This window comes from Podarcis cretensis, assembly GCF_951804945.1.
Source record: "Podarcis cretensis genome assembly, chromosome: 8".
NCBI lineage: Eukaryota > Metazoa > Chordata > Lepidosauria > Squamata > Lacertidae > Podarcis > Podarcis cretensis.
The window spans coordinates 28,665,672-28,685,688 of NC_137177.1; the positions used below are offsets into that span (position 1 = coordinate 28,665,672).

General features: G+C 43.1%; 1 long non-coding RNA gene across 1 annotated transcript; it reads right to left on the minus strand.

Annotated features, from left to right (window-relative positions):
- Positions 1 to 8,568: 8,568 nt before the first annotated feature.
- On the minus strand, positions 8,569 to 19,261 carry LOC307222957. The gene is made up of 3 exons (XR_013841923.1): positions 18,998 to 19,261; positions 18,294 to 18,397; positions 8,569 to 8,997 (listed from the first exon to the last, which is right to left on the minus strand). It is a non-coding gene; the product is annotated as an uncharacterized lncRNA (long non-coding RNA).
- Between the last annotated feature and the right edge of the window lie 756 nt (positions 19,262 to 20,017).

The following is a 20,017-nucleotide window of genomic DNA, read 5'->3' on the forward strand; positions in this document are numbered from 1 at the left end:
CATTTACTTTGCATCCAGTGTGCACTCCCACCCTGATTTGTGAGGCAGTGTACACAAGGTCATAGCCTCTATCCTGTATCTATCGCATCATTACGGTATTCTGTGGTTTGTTTGGTAGTTTGAGTGCAACATAGCTGGCAGAAGAGGGGCTTGCATGAAGTTTGAGGCAAATAGAGTTGGGGGCAGTGCTATTTTTCTGTGATGCCAGAACTCACCATGAACACCTCCCTTGTTCTCTTAGAATGGCCAAGGCCTGAGTGGTGCCAGAACTGAGTTCCTATGAGTTCCCCCTGGGAAAAAGCCCTGGTCAGGGGGCATCCAGGTTCCCTAAACTATTTTGTATCTTGACTTCCAATTAGCTTTTCTCTTACCTTCTGTTGTTCAACTGATATGTCTTAGGTTGCATCCTGCTTTACAGATTCCTGCTCCTCTCATGCTTTTCTCTTGCACCTCAAGATGAGAGGTCACCCTGGGACTGTCTTCTGAAAGAACAAAGCAGCCTGCATGATTGCATTGTTCTGCTATAGGCTAATAAGCTAAACTAGAACCAGAAACTTTCCTATTCAAATGTGTATTTCCTACAATAAAATGATTTGTTGTTTTTCTTACCTATAAACAGTGCTTTTTTTCAGGGGGCGTTCAAGGGTACCGACACCTCTTTTTTTGTTCTTAAAAAGTGTGCCACTTCGTGAAACAACTTCATGCTGAGTACCAGACCTATTTTTCTAGGAAAAAAAGCATTGCCTACAAATACCTCTGTGTGATTGTAACAGGTAAAACTCTGGGCTCTAACCATTCCCTTGACGCTGCCTCACCCAACAGACCAAATGGGTTCCAATAGGTAATTGGCAACCAAATCATCCAATATGTTGATTCACACCCCCCCCCCATCTAAGATTTTGATGTGTTTCCCCACAAAACCATCTTCGATTCAAATGGAGATAAAGAACTACCTAGCTGTGTTTTAAGCTCTAACGTGTGCACAGCCTTACTCGCAGGTTAATACATGTTGTACTGTGAATTGCATCCTTAGTAAAAACCTAGTGTTGTCGCCAGCTAAGTTTTACTCAAAGTATACTCATTGAAGTAATGGACCAAACTTAGTCATGTCCGTTAATTTCAATCTGCTGAGTAGGAGAACATAAGATTGGATGCAACTCTAATATATAAAGTGGATCTCAGTGTTTAGCCATTTGCTTATCCAATGGAGCAGCACTCGGAGCCATTTTAGAATATGCGGATTTCAAAGTAATTCTGGACATGTTGTCAGCAAGCTTCTTTCTCCTCTCCCCTTTGTAGATCCTCAAGAGGCACACACACAGCACTCAAAAATAGTCACAGCAGCTGTTAACAGAGTGCATGGTGGGAAGGGGAAAAACCAGGAGTGTTTGGGGGTTTGCGTGTCAGGAGGGGGCGCCTTGTAGCTTCGGAAAGAGCCCTTTCCCCCACCAAGCACTAGAGAGAGCTGGAGTTCTGAGGTAGGTGAAATGTTGGTTCATAGATCCTAGAAGAGGATACTGAAAACTGTCCAGTCAACAGAGGATGATGAAAAAGAGAGAAAAGGGCACTGAAAAATCAAACAACCTACTGATAGAACTTAGTTATAGATAACAAATAATTTCTACACAGATCTCTAAAATTGGGTGGGAAGGCTGCTTCAGCCCGAGGACCACATTCCCTTCTGGACAACCTTCTGAGGGCCACATACCAGTGGTAGGTGGGGCCTAAAGCAAATGTGGGTGGGGCAACAAACACACATTTCCCTTTTGTCCAATAGGCCAGTTTCTACCAGAGATGGATTTAGCAGTTCGGAGCCTTGGAGATGCCACAACTATGATTTACAATGGAGTGCAAGAGGTGGAGGGGTTCTGAATTTGGGGTTCTGAATTTTGACTTGGCACAAAACCCTGCTGAAATTGGAGACCCCAAGGTCTGCCACAGCTTCTACATGTATTTGCCCACCCCTCTTTATCCTGTACCCAGACAAGCAGGAGGCACGATCAAAGTTGCAGACAGGGAAAGCCATTTGGGTGAATGATGCAAGACCCATGAGGGGCGTGGCTTGGGGAGAATTCCGAGAGCTACATTCAATCACCGCCTCCCATTCTCTTTTCTAAATATTGCAAGTTTGCTCCTGATAGCAAAGGTTTGGCTCCACATTTCTAAAGTGTGTCAAGATGGGCAATGCCAGTAAGGATTCTCTCACAATGGGCTTACCATTCTCTCACAATGTGCTCCTTTATCTCTGTGGGACCTGAACCTGAAAGCCCATCCAAACTTTCTCTTAGGTCTAGACTCTTAGGTCCGGCTATAATTTTGTTGGGGCCCTGCTTTCCCACCTGACTGCTTGTCTTGGATTTTACTCATTTTTTTCCAGGGGAGGACCATTGAAAGGCTGTGATTTCCCATTAATCCTTCTAGTCTATTTTTTGGTTACCGCCTCCTCTGGCCTCCCGTGACAGCCAGGTTGAGCATGCACATTCAATTCCCTGCCACTGCCAAGGAGACATCTTTGCACTAGACTCAAGTTTCTGCACAAAATGGAGCTGCAGCGACCACGGCAGGGGAGGAATGCATTTGATTTTTTACCGCTAAAGATCATTTTGTTGTCCCACGACAGCCAATGGAAATAAATGTAAAAGGTAAAGGTAAAGGTACCCCTGCCCGTACGGGCCAGTCTTGACAGACTCTGGGGTTGTGCGCCCATCTCACTTAAGAGGCCAGGGGCCAGCGCTGACCGGAAACACTTCCAGAGCCAGAGCCGCACACGGAAACGCCGTTTACCTTCCCGCTGGTAAGCGGTCCCTATTTATCTACTTGCACCCAAAGGTGCTTTCGAACTGCTAGGTTGGCAGGCGCTGGGACCGAGCAGCGGGAGCGCACCCCGCCGCAGGGATTCGAACCGCCGACCTTTCGATCGGCAAGTCCTAGGCGCTGAGGCTTTAACCCACAGCGCCACCTGCGTCCCTTCAGAAATAAATGTAAGTGGCATGCAAATCACCCTGCCACAAAGCACAAGTAGCACTGTGCAGTGGAAGTGGAGCTTGTACTGCAAAGTGTTTAATTTGCTAAGGAAAGGAGGCCTTGTAGGTCCTGTTCCTTCTGCAATGTGTCTTTTTTCAAGTTACATTTTCTACAGATCAGTTTCATTTGTTGAGACATTAGTGTTACATTAGGAAGAAAAGGAAGAAAGCATAGCTGTCAAGCATCCCTTATTTGGCACGATAGTCCCTTATATCAGCGCCATGTCCCACTGCTGTCCCTTATTGATGATGTCCCTTAAATTAGATACTGAAGATAATGGGGCCGTTTGTATGTCCAGCTGTGCTTTGTCAACAACAAATTGTTGCTTTTTTGTGTTGAATATATGCTATATGGTAATTTATGGACCTAATAGGTATCTAAAGCCATTTGCATGCAACAAAATATGTATTTTATCAAAGTAATTGTTGATCCCTTATTTTCGAGGCTGCTGGTCCCTTATTTTCAAATCTGTAAGTTGACAGCTATGGGGGAAAGAGGTGGAGAGGGCCATGGTGAGTGGGGGTGGAGTCGGGTGGCGATGTTTCTATTTTATTTAATGTATGTGTAGGGTTTTGTCTCAGACTAAGGAAAATTCCCGCAACACTAAACAGGTACACACAGACCATGCTTAAAGCATGGAAAGCAGAAATAGGTAAACTGTTCCTTCTTGAAGCTCACGTCATGGACTCCACCAAAATGGCCAACCCCCAAATTTTGGAACAAGAAGGAGACAGATTAAAATTGCGGAGTTTTGAAAAACTAAAAAACAAAGTGCGAGATTGGCTTCATTATTATCAAATAATGGAGGCTTATAATTTGGATAAGAAAATTGGTTTTCAGGTGGAAAAATCAAAATTGGAAATAGAACTGTTAGAACCTAAAACTAAGAATTTGTCAAGAATGTATAACTTGCTGTTGAAATGGAATACTCAGGATGAAACGGTTAAATCTGCTATGATTAAATGGGCACTAGATGTTGGACATAACATTATGATGGCGGACTGGGAACAGTTATGGACCACAGGTATGAAGTTTACGGCATGTAATGTCTTAAGAGAGAATATAATGAAAATGATATACAGGTGGTACATGACACCAGTCAAGCTTGCAAAAATCTATCATTTGCCCGATAATAAATGTTGGAAATGTAAAGAGACCGAAGGTACATTCTTTCACCTTTGGTGGACATGCCCAAGGATTAAGACTTTCTGGGAGATGATCTATAACGAAATGAAAAAGGTACTTAAATATACCTTTCAGAAGAAACCAGAGGCCTTTCTCCTGGGCATGGTCGGCCAACTGGTGTTAAAGAAGGATAGAACTTTCTTTATGTACACCACAACAGCAGCAAGAATACTTATCGCAAAGTATTGGAAGACACAAGATTTACCCACCCGGGAAGAATGGCAGATGGTGATGGACTATATGGAACTGGCGGAAATGACTGGCAGAATCTGAGACCAAGGAGAAGAGTTGGTGGAAGAAGATTGGAAGAAGTTTATTTATTTATTTAAAGTTTATTTACAGAAACATTGTAAAATTAAGGAATGTTAGAAGGATGTTGGAATGAAGTTTTGTGGTCTTAGCAGAAATGATATAAAGGATTAAGTAAAAATGGATTGGTAATGAGTGAAAGAGGAGAATGTAAAAATATAGTATATCAAGATAAATTTTATAGGATATTAACAAGGATGGAAAGGTTTTGCTGAAATATCTAATTGAACTAGAATACAAAAAAGGGAGGTGTGAGGAGGTCAAGGAAATAAGCAAAGGAAAGAAAGTTATGTAAAGGTTGGATTTGTATGTTTTTTCCTTCTCTTTTTTTCTTTTTTCTTTTTTTTCTTCTCTTGGATTGTTTGTCTTTTTTGTAATCTTCAAAATTGGAATAAATATTATTTTTTTTAAAAATGGCCAACCCCCTTTCTTTCAAAAGGCTTCCAAGCATAGTGATCTAGAGCAAAAGGAAAGTTGCATTTCAAAGATGAATTATATAGAAATCGTTCACGATCTTTTCAGAGTGGAACCACTGGCAGGTGGCTGAAAAATGGGGGAACCCGGCCATTAATGAACCCTCAAGGCAGAAGGGCATAGGAGGACATGTCCGGACAGCTTTGGGTGTCTTCAGACAGTGGAGTAAATTAGAAGCATTTGATTTTAAGCGCTCTCTCCAGAAGGCTATTGATGATTGAAGACTGAGTGACGGATACCAGCTGCTGGCTGAGAAGCAGCAATTCCAGGCCACTGTAAGAGAAGTTCCCAGAAGGCAATCACTTTTTAGTAAACAAGTTCTCTCTATAAATCCATGGGTTTCTGAGGCAGAAGATCTATTTCAGAGTACTTGCCAAGAGAGGTAAGGAAGTATTCATCAGGATATGCACAGTCTTAATCTCACTTTTGCCATTCTGGCCTTAAGTGGCCTTGGTCATCTTTTGTCTCTCAGATCTTCTCCCATCACCAATATGGGGATACTGATTTGTTTCCAGTGTATTAGTAAGGAAGGTCACTTAGTGGTATATTTGCTCTGCAAACGAAATGTTTTTGCGCTACTGAAATATTGCTGTGCAAGAGAATGCACTAGTGGGTTGCTGGTAAGTTTGTGGCACGAAGCATAGTGCAATCTTCTGCACCGTGAGTTTTCTGCTAGTTCAACTGCTGCACAGCATTCCACCATTGAAACAGGCAGAACTTCACTGTAAACTTGGATATTATTGCACTGTAAGATTTCTTTAACCGGCTATTAAGTTCACACACACACATTTCTATGCACATGGAATTCACTTTGGGGACTTAGAAATTTGAAACAGAAATCAGTATACAAATTAAATCAACTAATCACATGCACTCTTCATCTCACATTATCATTTTATTGCAATTCCTAGACGATCCATTGATGAAAGTCTTCTGGGCAGTTTACAAAAAATCAATAAAATACACAATACAATAAAACCAACGAAAACCATCTCAATAATAACATTAAAAATACATAGTGGCCCTTGCCCTTGTATCACTCCCAAAGTGACTCCCTCAAGGAGTGAGGCCGTTTGGTGTTTTCCCTTTGGCTGCAGCATGTCAGTGACAATCCACCAGCAGTGGCCGCCTTCCAGCTTAGCTGTTGCAGGAGAGAAGAGTTGATGAACAGCAATTCCTGCTTTAGATTCAGTTGCAGGTCATGCACATGATGATCACATGACAGTCTGGCCATTTAAAACTTTCTATCATGCTCTGGCTCTTGCATCACTATGTACCACTAGTTGTCAATGAAGATAAACTTCACAAACGATTAACCCTTTCTGTTCTTTTAGATTCAAAGGAAGTCCTTTTCCGCACAGTGCTGATTGGTTAACAAGATGTATATCCTACTTAATCAGCAAAAGCAGGGCAGTCCAACGTGGTGCCCTCCAAGAATGACTGGACTACAACTCCCATCAGCCCAAGCCAGCAGGGTCAATAGTCAGTGCACAACATTGGCTACATTTGAGAAAAAAGGGCAGCTGAACAAAGACCTCTAAGTGGTTTACATATAACAATAAAAAGTGATAAAATCAAACATTTACAAACTAGCAGGTATAAAATTTCTTTAAAAATATAAAGTCAGAAGTTTAAAAACGAACATTCATGATAAAATTCCATGTCTAGGTAGGCTTGCCTAGATAAAAAAGTTTTTAGCAGGTGCTGAAAACAATATGGAGGACCCACTGTCTGGCTAGGGTTGACAGACCCCTACGCAGGAGGAGGAAGAAGTGATTGGTGGGAACCAGGGCCAGAGGAGACAGTCTTTCCCCATTGTTTCTCAATGTCAGCTGCTTTGGAAGGGGGAGCAGTGATGCCGGCTCCAGTGAATTGAGCAGATGACACCAAGAGTGGGTCCAATGGTCAAAAAGGCGGTTTCTGCACATGTCATAGAGGGAAATGAGGGACAGATGGGACTCGTCAATCTGGGAAGGTAGCCCGTCTAAGAGAAAATACCCTCTGATCCTAAACCTCTACTGCCTTGCGGGATATTTTTAGGAGAAGAAAAGGCTAAAGAGTAGACCCTACACAAATCCAGAGTGGAGATGATTGGGTGGCACCTTGTACACCTCCTTCCAGCACCTCCTGCAGCCAAGCTGGTGCCAAACATATTGCTCTGCTTTCCTTTGGACCACATCAGCAAGGCCAAAACTGCCCAGGCTTGTGCTCCAGGGAGGTCACTTTGGTGCTGCTAACACAGCAGTTTGACTGTGGAGACGCACTCCATTGTCCCTCTCCATTGTCTCTCGAGACAGATGGATGCCAACAACAGTAAGCATGTCAACAGTGACAGATAATGAAACTAATTGACTGGCAGATAAGTTAATGCCCATGGCCAGGGACTGATATTGAAAACTAAAACCTTGACCTCAGCCAGAGGACTCTGTCAATTTTCACTGGGGGTGGAGGAGAATGAGGAGGAGGTGGGGGAAGTCATAAAGTTCAGGTCGCAACTCATTCACTAGCCTGATATGCGAGAGCCCAGATCAACACCTCTCCAAACAACAGCTGAGACTCTCCCAGGCTGCGCAACAGATGTTAGTGTTGCTTAACTCTTCTGGAAATGAGAGAGAGAGAGAGAGAGAGAGAGAGAGAGAGAGAGAGAGAGAGAGACCTATAAACCGATAGGTCCAAGATAGTGCATTTCTGTCTTACCCATACTGTTGCTGTCTGAGAAAATGTGTCTACACTGTCAGGCACATCTGTGCCGTCCCTCAAAAGTCACAAGAACTGAATTGCACGCACGGGAGAATGATGGTGTAACTGCACTCTCATTCTTGGAAGATTCAAACAAACAGAATCAGGCCTGGCAAAAACACATTCTGGCCTTAGAAATAATAAACAGAGCAGGCAATGTGATCTGTGCTCCTGGGTGAGTTTCTATTCCTGGTCTTCAGCTAGTCACCTGCAAAGCCCAATCCTATGTCTGTTTACTTGCAAGTAAGCCCCATGGGGTTCACTCCCAAGTCAGTGGATGTTGGATTGCAGCCTTGGCCTTGGGATTGTTTTCTGTAAAACTTGACTGTGCTCTTTTTCTTGCAATGAAACCTAGGGGACAGGTCACCCTGCAGTTAGTGTGACCAGGTGCAAATGGGCTCCTGCACCTTTAATAGACTGTGTAGAACAGCCATTGCCAGCTTGGATGATAAGCTACACCTGCTGAAATTCCCGCTCCACAACTATGAAAGGTGCAAGAGCTTTGTCTACTTTGGTCCTTGGTCACCCTATGCGAGTCTCCTTATTAGATCTGGATTGCTCAGCTTTCAGCCAGGCTGCACATACGGAAATATTTTGCAAGCTGCTTTTGCTGCTTCTCCTCCTTCCCCTTCTTCTTTTTTCTTCTTCTGTAGCAAAATTAGTGTTTAGGCTGAAGAAAAAGTTACACAGCTATTTGAGGAAAACAATGCATCACTTCCTCTCCTACTACTCCACCATATCTTTTGGAAAGCCATTTGTTTGTTCTCTGTGCATTTGGACATCTCTTAAGATATCATAACTGAATTTTGTGTGATGGTTACTGAGCTTTTCTTTTCTTTTTTTATTAATTTTTAAAGAAAATTTTCTTTTACAAATTGTTCAAACATAACCATATTCAACAATTTACAAGTTTTTGACTTCCACCAGCTCCTCCCACAATCCTCATGTATTTATATTTATTCCGCATTTCCTTTATAACATATTGCCAGTTTTAATATCCTTACATCTCATTTTCTCTTTACAATACCCTTTCTCGTCACAAAGCCTCTTTAAATCCAACTAGCGTTGTCTGCTCATCACAAATATTTTCCAGATAAATCGTAAACTTTCTCCAGTCCTGAGTGAACTTGTGATCTTTCTGGTATCTAATTTTTCCAGTCATTTTATCTAATTCTGCAAAGTCCAGTAGTTTCAGCCTCCACTCTTCCAATGTCGGTAATTCCTCTTGTTTCCATTTTTGGGCCATTAGGATTCTTGCCGCAGTCACTGCATATTGAAAAAGTTTATAATCACTTTTGTTAATTTCTTTTCCTGTAATTCCTAACAGAAAGGCTTCTGGTTTCTTCACAAATGTATATTTAAACATCTTTTTCAACTCATTGTATATCATTTCCCAGAAGCCCTTCACCTTCTTACATTCCCACCACATGTGGTAAAACGACCGTTCCTTTCCTTTACATTTCCAACACTTATTACATGTTTTATACATTTTTGCAAGTTTAACTGGGGTAATGTACCATCTGTATACCATTTTCATAATATTTTCCTTTATCGTCATACATGCAGTGAATTTCATATTTTCATTCCATACTTTTTCCCAATCTGCTAATTGTATATTATAACCGAAGTCCCTGGCCCAATGTATCATAACCGATTTAACTTCTTCGTCCTTTGTTTGCCACTCTAATAACATTTTATACATTTTTGACAATATTTTACAATCATTGTTTATTATCTCTTTTTGAAATCTAGACTCTCCTTCATTATATCCCCTCTCTTTAAAATCCTTTTTAAACATTTCATTTGTTTGAAGATAGTGCAACCAATCATAAACATATTTTTTAACTTGTTCATATGGCTTCATTTTCCATTTTCCCCCTTCTTTAATGACTATATCTCCATAAGTCCTCCAATGCTCTCTCATATTTGTCTTTTTAACGCTCATGACCTCCAGTGGGGACAGCCAATGTGGTACTTTAGGTTCCAAAATATTTTGATACCTATCCCATATTTCTATCAGGGAACCCCTAAAAATATGATTCTCAAAACCTTTGTGGACTTTCTTCTTTCCCAACCATAAATAGGCATGCCAACCAAATCTGTTGTCAAAACCTTCCAAGTCCAACAACTTATTATTTTTTAATGTTATCCAATCCTTTAACCAACAGAGACAAGATGATTCATAATATAGTTTCAAATCTGGCAGGGCGAAGCCACCTCTTTCCTTTGCATCCGTTAGTAACTTAAATTGTATTCTTGGCTTTTTGCCCTGCCAGATATATCTTGATATCATTCTTTGCCACTCTCTGAAGATCTTTGTCCCCTTAATTATTGGGATCATTTGAAATAAGAACAACATCTTTGGAAGCACGCTCATCTTGATTGTTGAAATTCTGCCCCAAAAGGATAGTTTCATCCTGCCCCACACTTCAAGGTCCCTCTTTATACCATTCCAAATTGTTAAGCAATTGTTCTGATATAAGTCAATATTTTTTTGGGTTAACCATATTCCTAAATATTTTACCTTCTTAGCCACCTCCATTTCCGTTTCTTTTTGCACTTCTTCTGTTAAACTTTGATCCATATTCTTCACCATTAATTTGGTTTTTCTTTTATTTAATATAAATCCGGCCATCCTTCCAAATTGATCAATTTCTTTTATTACCTCATTTAAACCCGGCAAGCAGTTTAAATGAGGTTACTGAGCTTTTCTTATATGGTTGGGTGCCATTTTGAATCAAGATGGTGGACTGCACCTTTAAAAACTGCACGGCTTTTAAACAATGAATTAAAAACTACCGTACACTGATATTTTGGTTTCTTGGAGTTCCCAAGCAACACCATGTACAATGCTGCCAGTTAGATATATCTTATTGTAAGCTAACGCTACTACTGAGGACTCAGCTACATTAGTCCATGGAGGCACAGGTCAGTTCTGTGTCCAGGACAGCTGTCTACCAGCTCCATCTGGTACACAGGCTGAGACCTTACCTGCCCGCGGACTGTCTCACCAGAGTGGTGCATGCTTTAGTTATCTTCCGCTTGGACTACTGCAATGCACTCTACATGGGGCTACCTTTGAAAATGACCCGGAAACTACAACTAATCCAGAATGTGGCAGCTAGACTGGTGACTGGGAGCAGCCGCCGAGACCACATAACACTGGTCTTGAAAGACCTACATTGGCTCCCAGTACGTTTCCAAGCACAATTCAAAGTGTTGGTGCTGACCTTTAAAGCCCTAAACGGCCTTGGTCCTGTATACCTGAAGGAGCATCTCCACCCCCATCATTCTGCCCGGACACTGAGGTCCAGTGCCGAGTGCCTTCTAGCAGTTCCCTCACTGCAAGAAGTGAAGTTACAGGGAACCAGGCAGAGGGCCTTCTCGGTAGTGGCGCCCGCCCTTTGGAACGCCCTCCCATCAGATGTCAAAGAAATAAACAACTATATGACATTCAGAGGACATCTGAAGGCAGCGCTGTTTAGGGAATTTTTAATGACTGATATTTTAATTTATTTTTAACCTCCTGTTGGAAGCTACCCAGAGTGGCTGGGGAAACCCAGCCAGATGGGTGGGGTAGAAATAATAAATTATCATCATCATCATCATCAAAAAAGTGTTCTGAATGCGTTATAAACATACAACGCCAGATGGCGCTGGAAAGCAAGAAAAATTCTTTGCGGTTTTCGTACTTATTTATAGTGTCCCCGCTCCCCTGTGTAGATCCATCCCTGAGTTATTACCATGTTAATAATGCTTTATCTGCAACCCTACAATATAGGGGTGAGGAACTTCAGACTTGCGGACCAAACATGGCCCTCTAGGCCCCTCTGTCTGGCCCTCAGGACTCTCCAAAGGCCACATCCCCTCCTCAGCCACACCCACTCTCCCCAGGCCTCGTCCCTCACCAGCCCTACTTCCTACCCTCCTTTATTTATTTATTTTTTAAATAATATTTATTAAAGTTTCAAAAATTACAGAAAGAAAAAGTAAAAAATGCCACATTAAATAAAAGCAAAACAACACATCACAACATAAAAAGAAGAAGAAAAAAACAACAGAGAAATAGAACCCGTTAAACAAAAACAAAAACACAAAGAAAAAGGCATCAAATCTCCTCATTACTAATCTTTCATTAGCTTATTTCCTTGACCTCCTCCCACCTCCCTTTTTTGTATTCTACGTCAATTATCCATTTCAGCAAATCCTTTCCCTCTTTTAAAATTTTTGTCCTGTAAATTGTCTTAATATAATGTAACTTTACTTTTCCTCCTTTCACCAATTAACAGTCAGTTATTCCCAAATCCTTTATATCATTCCTGCTAAAATCATATAATATTATTCCAACATCCTTCTAACAGATATTGATTTTACAATGTTTCTGTAAATAGTCTTTAAATTTCCTCCAAATAACATTTCTGCTAAATCCATAAAATATCAATCCACCAATTATCTATCACTCATTAATTTTGCAATATTTCTATATATAAACTTTAAATTTTTCAATCTTCTTCCATCAACTCCTCTCCCTGGTTTCGGATTCTGCCAGTCCTTTCCATCAATTCCATATAGTCCATCAACCTGGAGATCTTATGTCCGAGGCTCTTAACTCTTCCAGGTCCCTTCTGCCGATCTCCTTCATATTCTTTGATGCTAGAGAGCAAATCACGAGAAAACTCCATCTTAACAATATTTTTATTCCTTCTGGACAGTTCAGCCAGATTTCCATAGTTGAGGCTAGGGTCAATAAAGTATTTCAGGTCGTATTTCAAGATTCTTCCAAATCCAAAGGCCCCCAAACCTTCAATCTCCTCCAAGTCCAAGTCCATGTCCCCAAAATCAATTAATCCCTGGATAGAGGGATCATTCCGACTTTCCTTCTTCAGTCCAAACCGGGAACCAACCCTCGAAATCTGACTTTTTCTATATTCAATCATAGAAGGCCTCAATTTATAGTCCTCAATTTGCTTCTGTAAAACTAAGAGTCCCACTTGTGTTATTTTAGGTTCAAAAACAAAAACTTTCTCCTTTTCCTCCACCATTTGTTCTGCCAAAGTAGGTTCTTGTGCCAAGTCCTGAATTATTTCTGTATTGGTGCTCTCTTCTCGTATCAAATTACAGTGGTGCCCCGCAAGACGAATGCCTCGCAAGACGAAAAACCCGCTAGATGAAAGGGTTTTCCGTTTTGGAGGTGCTTCGCAAGACAAATTTCCCTATGGGCTTGCTTCGCAAGACGAAAATGTCTTGCGAGTTTTTCCGACTCCCCCCCCCCTTTCCCCCCTTTTTCTAAGCCGCTAAGCCGCTTATCCGCTTATCCGCTAAGCCACTAAAAGCCGCTAAAAGCCGCTAAAAGCCGCTAAAAGCCGCTAAGCTGCTAATAGCGCTAATCCGCTAAGCTGCTAATGGGCTTGCTTCGCAAGACGAAAAAACCGCTAGACGAAGAGACTCGCGGAATGGATTCTTTTCGTCTTGCGAGGCACCACTGTAGTCACTTTCTGTTCCAAGTTATCAACTTTTAAAGTCGTGGCATCCGTCTTTTTATTAAGCTCTTCCAGCGAATGACTTATTTTACATAATAGTCACAATATCTTCTCCTATCAACATTTTGAATAGTCCAAGGTCAATCACTGGTTCTCAGAATCCTTATCTTGCAGCTGGAGATCCCCCAGTTACACTCCTATAACAGTTTCAAAAGCTCCCTCTAGAGGGAAACAGTCTCCACTTGTATGAGTTCTTTCAAGCACAGCTCAAGCAATAAACAAAGTTTCAATTTTCGGTTACTTTTCCTCCATTTTGAATGCAGAAGAGGACAATGGAAACAGTATCTTGCTCTTATTTCAACTAGCTGTCAAATCCGTTCTGTCAATGAGCTTTCCCCAAACGTCATCTGGCAACCCGTTCCCAGTTTCAGAGCTGAGGTGAATTGGTTTTCCCCTCACTCCTGCAGGCTTACTAAGTTCAATTCAAAGCTTCCCCCCCTCTTCACCTGCCTCCAAGGGGGGTTCTGTATTTTTAACTGATGGCAATTTAATCTTTTGTCAAAGGCTTTAAAAGGCTTTAGCTTGTAACGTCTTTGCTTCAGTCTATTTACAAAAGCGGAAGGTGGACTTTCTGTTTATGACCTTCCCGCTTCGGCGCCGAATTAAGATACTTAAAATACTTAAAAATCCAATTTTTCGTTCTACTCACAGGTAGTTGTTTAAAATCCAATTGTCCACAGGAAAAAGTCAGCGCTCTCCAGCAACAGCAATGCGGCTTCACTCCATGAAAGAAGCGGTCGATTCAAAGCACCGCGCCGCTCACCCCACGTCGCTCCGGATCCCCTAAACAGGGTTTCCCCGCAAGTAGGGGAGGCGCAAAAGGTGCCAGCCGAATCCCAGGTTCACAGGTTTCTTCCACCTGTGATTTCAATGGGTCTCCGCCTTCGCCGTGGCGGTCAGACCCTGTTTTTCACGGAGTAAGTTCCTCCTGATCGGAGGAGCTCAGCCATTGCCGGAGGCGCCAACCCGGAAGTCCCCTCCTTTAATGCTTTTGGCTGACTGGAATGTAAGTGGGTATAGGAGAATAGCCTTGATCTTGATTCAACCCATTATTTATTTTTATTTTATGCATTTACCACCACTTTTCAGGTATGCAGCCTCCTAAAGCGGTTCTACAAAGATTTTCAAACAATACAGCATTAGTAAAGATACAGTATAGAGTACAACTGTAGAAGACGGCAACAGAAGAGCATTTGAAAAGCCATCAGTCAAGCAAAACCTCCTGAAGTTTGTTTATTTACTACATTTCTCTCCCGTCTTTCCTCACATGTAGTGCACATGGTTCTCTTTCGCGCTCTCCATTTTGCCTTCACCGCAACCCTGCAAGGTAGGCTAGGCCATTCCAGCAGCACAGCTCTCCCAAAGGGTTGAAAGGGGTTTGCTAGACCAGCTTCTGCTAGCACCTCCAGATGTTTTGGACTGGTGGGCCTGATGGCAAATTGTAGCCCAAAACACCTGGAAGGGCACCAGATTGGTGAGGGCTGTTAGACTCAGGAGGGGGCAGGGTGAAGGCTTTGCAGGACCAGCTGTCCCCTTGGTCTTGCACCCAAGTTGCTTTTTTACATGAGGTTGGAATGCGTCCCCGGAGAGTGCCAACCCGATTAACACGAGGCTCTCTGGAATCACAACCCTCTGAGTCACTGTGCTAAAATTGTGCTGTTGCCTCCCCTCCGCACCCTTTGGGCTGCCAATATTTACAGGTCTCCGTGTAGATCTGGAATAATAACCTGTTTATCGTTTGGGTCCCCAGATGCAATGGAATGTGAAACCCTGGTCATATGAGCTCCTGGGTTGCACCCAAAGCTTATCCTGTCCAGAGTTAGAGCCATTGAAATGAATGAACATGACAAAGTTGGACCCATTAACTTCAATGGGTAAAACTTTGTTGGATAAAAGCCAGCATTTTGGTGGTTGTTTTTGCTTGAACTAAGCTCATATCTCTTCTTCAGGTTTCAGGACGATGCTCCAGCCCAACTCCTGGTAGCTCAGTTGGAAGAATAAGAGACTCTGAATCTCGGGGTCCTGGGTTCAAGTCCTGCTTTGGACAAAAGATTCCTGCATTGCGGGGGTTGGATTAGATGACCCTTGTGGTTCCTTCCAACACTATAATTCTATGAAATCTATGAAGCCCTCCAAATTAGCCCTTTCTCTAAGAGCAGCAGAGTGCCTACCAAGCTGGGAGCATATGTATTTTATAAACTGATGGAACAATGGGACACTTTCTATTTTCATGCATTTCATACTATGCAGCAGGAATGAGGAACCTTTGGCCCAACAGAGGTTGTTGAACTACAACTCCCATCAGCCCCAGCAAACATGACCAATGGCTAGGGATTATGGGAGCTGCAGTTCAGTAACATTTGCAGGACCAGAGGTTCCTCACACTGGCTAGATAGCATACAAATTGCAGATTCATTCCCATGAACATAGCCAAAACATCACCAACTGTGCACAAGGGGAGGTAGCAACTGGCTTGGGGGATCCCAAGGCTTGCAGAAGTGCAAAATATCTTTTAAAAAAACCTTTGAATGACCCCCCAAAAAAACAGTCCAAAGAGTACTGAGCAGGCTTAATGACACTGACTGAATATTTGAGGGGAACTGAAAATGGGGGGCGGGGGGCAGGGATGGAATGGAGTATCCTGGGAGAGAGAGTGGCTGGCTGGCATTATGAAGGGGAGCACTCCACACCGCAACATTTCATCGCAGGTGAAATATTCACCTCAGCTGATTTTAAACCCAGGCGAAGGTGACAATTTTTACCAGATTAATCATTCACCCAAGGATGCTGGAGTGCTGAGCCTCAGGAAAACAGCATTGGCACATCTGGGAAACCCCCAATAGTAGTGACAGGGCTTCAGAATATGGTCATCATTTTCTCATCACATGACAGTGAGCAATCCCTGAATTTCCAGTGGTCGAGGGTGCACAAAGCAGCCCTTATGCAACTGCCAGAATCGACTTTCCCCAACCAAGTGCCCACCAGGTAATTCAGACCACAATCCCCATCAGCCCCTAGCTTCAGCATGATCAATGGCTCCTATTGGCCATGGACATGTTGCTTCGAGCTGATAGGAGTTGTAGGCCAAAAAAATTGGAGATCCTCGCCAGGTTGGAGAAAGCTGGTTTAATTTATTTCTGTCTTCCAGGACCAGTGGAATGAAGCTAATCATTCTAGGAACATGCCTTTTCCAGGCCTTATAGTCTATTTGTCTGCCTGGTCGAAGTGTGGGACACCTTTCGCACTCCAGAGGTTGCTCAGCTGCGACTCCCACCATCCCTGGTCCCTGACCACACATCTGGTCTAGTCTCATGTGGTTGTCTAATCTGAATGGCCAGGGCTCTCCAAGATCTGAAACAGAATTCTTTTACATCACCAGCTACCTGCTGGGTTTTTTTTAACAACAACAACAGCACGGCTGAAGATGCCAGGAACCGAACCTAGGACATTCTGTGTGCAAAACACATCCCTCTCATGCACACAACAATATAACAATGGCTTTTCCGTGCGCTGCTCTGGTTCGGCAGAAGCGGCTTAGTCATGCTGGCCACATGACCTGGAAGCTGTACACCGGCTCCCTCGGCCAATAAAGTGAGATGAGCGCCGCAACCCCAAAGTTGGCCACGACTGGACCTAATGGTCAGGGGTCCCTTTACCTTTACAGTGGTACCTCGGGTTAAGTACTTAATTCATTCCAGAGGTCTGTTCCTAACCTGAAACTGTTCTTAATCTGAAGCACCACTTTAGCTAATGGGGCCTCCCGCTGCTGCACAATTTCTGATCTCATCCTGAAGCAAAGTTCTTAACCTGAAGCACTATTTCTGGGTTAGCGGAGTATGTAACCTGAAGCATATGTAACCTGAAGCGTATGTAACCCGAGGTACCACTGTATATATCCAATAGCTGAGCGAAAAGCATTAAGTCACGGCTCGGGGACTTGTGCCCTCTATATGTTGCTGCACTCCAACTTCCATCTTCCCTGACCATTGGCTATGCTGGCTGGGGCTGGTGGGAGCTGGTGGCCTCTTACCACAGCTTGGTTATCATTGCATCAAGTCATTGCTAGGTAATAGTTCAGTGCTTCTTCTTTCCTAGAGAGTTCAGGAAATATCCCAGCCATGGCAAAAAGGGGTGTGGCTGGTGATAGTGCCATGGGCCATACAGAAAGGTTGCATTTCTACATTTCATCCTAACAGCTAAATAAGATATTTCCTGTTGGATTGCCAACTTTTTTTGTATAAGAATTCACACCTTATCTTTAAAGCACATGGCTTTCCCCAAAGAATCCTGGGAGCTGTAATTTTGGTTGAAGGTGCTGCGAATTGTATCACTGGGAGGGGAATCCCCCCTAACGTTATTGGCATGTCTTCGCAGCAGCATCTGGCCATTTTCCTGAGCTAGATTCTTCCATAGCACCTAGAGATCCTCGGAAAAAAATGCACTTGACTGTTCTTTTAGAATAGAAGCAGCCATCTCCCCTGTTGTTTATTCCCAGCATTTAGCATTCAGTGGTAGGTTACATCTGCACTTGAAGGTTTTACTGGTCAGGACAGCTAAATGAAACCTCTAGCTCCAGATGCAGTCTACCAGGTAACAGGGACAAACAGCATGGGAGAGCTGTTGCCTCTGTGCGCTGCTGCTCTGAATAGCTGCTGTAGAAACAGAACTAAGTTCAAGAGCTAAACTAACGGGTCTTCTGATAATCTCATCTAGAGAGCTCAGATTTCCTTCTACTTTCGCCCTTGATTCACAGCACCCAGTATTAGGGGGACTGCAGCCTTACAGTTAGGTAAGGATTCTACCCAGTTCCATACCCTCCAACATTTCTCCAATGAAAATAGTTACATCCTATTTAATAATAGTAGTAGTAATTACAATACCCCACCTTTCTGACTGGGTTGCCCCAGACACTTAGCACGGCTTCCAACATATATAAAAACATAATAAAACATTAAATATTTTTTAAAAAACTGCCTTCAAGGCTGCCTTCAGATGGCTCAAGGCGGTCAGATAACTCCATACCATCCAACATTTCTCTGATGAAAATAGGGACGTCCTAAGAAAAAGCGGGACATTCCTGGCTCAAATCAGAAATCAGGACAGCTTCTGTAAATCTGGGACTGTCCCTGGAAAAGAGGAATACAGTGGTACCTTTGGTTATAGATGCTTCAGGTTACAGATGCTTCAGGTTACAGACTCCGCTAACTCAGAAATAGTCCCTCGGGTTAAGAACTTTACCTCAGGAGAAGAACAGAAATTGTGTGCCGGCGGCGCGGCGGCAGCGGCAGACCCCATTAGCCAAAGTGGTACTTCAGGTTAAGAATGGTTTCAGGCTAAGAATGGACCTCCAGAACGAATTAAGTTCTTAACCCGAGGTACCACTGTACTTGGAGAGTCTGCAGCTCCTGCCATGCCTCAGTTTGTCCAGTGTCCTTAAAAGAAGTGTTGTAATTTGCACTTCTTGGGTGGGAAAGTACATATAACTAGCCCACTTCAGATAGTGGCAGTGGTGCAATGCTTTAAATTATGGCAGCAGTGTTAGGAAGAGCAAACGGAGGCGTCTTATTTGTGTTTGGCAAGTTCCCCAAGTTTTGAAATTCATGTTGCTACAATCCACTACGAAACATAACATGGAGGTGGGGAGAGTTTTCTTTTGTTCCTAGACCCACAGCTCCTGGGCTTGACTAGCTGTCTCGGGGCAGAAATGTTAATAAAAGAAACTCTACCTTGTAACGGCTCCCGGCATTGGGCAGCAAGTTCAGCGTAAAGCTGCTAATTTTGTCCCAGCTGTTACTTGGCTCCCTGCAAAACCCATCAGCAAAGAGAGAGATGGGAACGCGGGCAGAAGTTCTTTAAGAGGTTAGAGAGGAGGCTGGCCAAAAATAGAGCTGCAGGCGCTCAGAGGTGACCAGTGTCTGCAGTCCTCTTGAGATGCAAGCACTGCACTGTGTACATAGGGCCACCTCAGTCATTGGGCAGATAGTGCAATGTTCTGCCTTGCTGGCATCTATCATCATGCAGCCATTGGGAGATTTTCTAAGACTGGCTAGCTTTAGATTTTGAAACCTGGGTAAGGTCAAAGGGGGAGGCGGAGCCAATGGAGGCCAGGGGGTGGAGTTGGGCAGACTCAGGTGGGAGAGGGTACAGAGCTCAAATAGCCCAAACCTTATTACTATGACTCGCACTGGCAGCTGCAGCAAACTCAAACTTCCCCTAATTCTAGCAGGGAGAGGTGCAGAGAATCGGATGCCAACGCAGCACAATCCATTTCTTCTGTTCTTTGCTTGCTCTCATTTATATTGCAAGTGGGTCTCTCATATATTAAAGATTTTCTTGATTTACAAAAGTGTTTGCAATGTCTCTCTTTTGTATTCCCCCCCCCCATGTAACATTTTTACAAATCAGTTTCATTTGTTGAGACATTAGGAAGAAAAGGGGGAAAGAGGTGGAGGGGGAGAAAGATGGGTGGGGGTGGGTTGGATGGCGATGTTTCTATTTTACTTACTGTATTTGGTTTGGTGTCATTGTTGCTTGTGCAGGTTCTTTGCTGTTTGCTTGTGTTCCTTGGGGGTGAGAGAGGTTGGGGTTCGCCTAGGGTGTGGTTATTCATTTGTGGTTGGCTGTGGTGGTCTTTGTTTTCATGTGGGTCTCTCATATATATAGAATTGATGGGAAAGGTTTTTTTGGGGGGAGGCAGTTGTCCCTGTCCCAGATAAATCACTGTCCTATTTTATCCCTGATTTTGT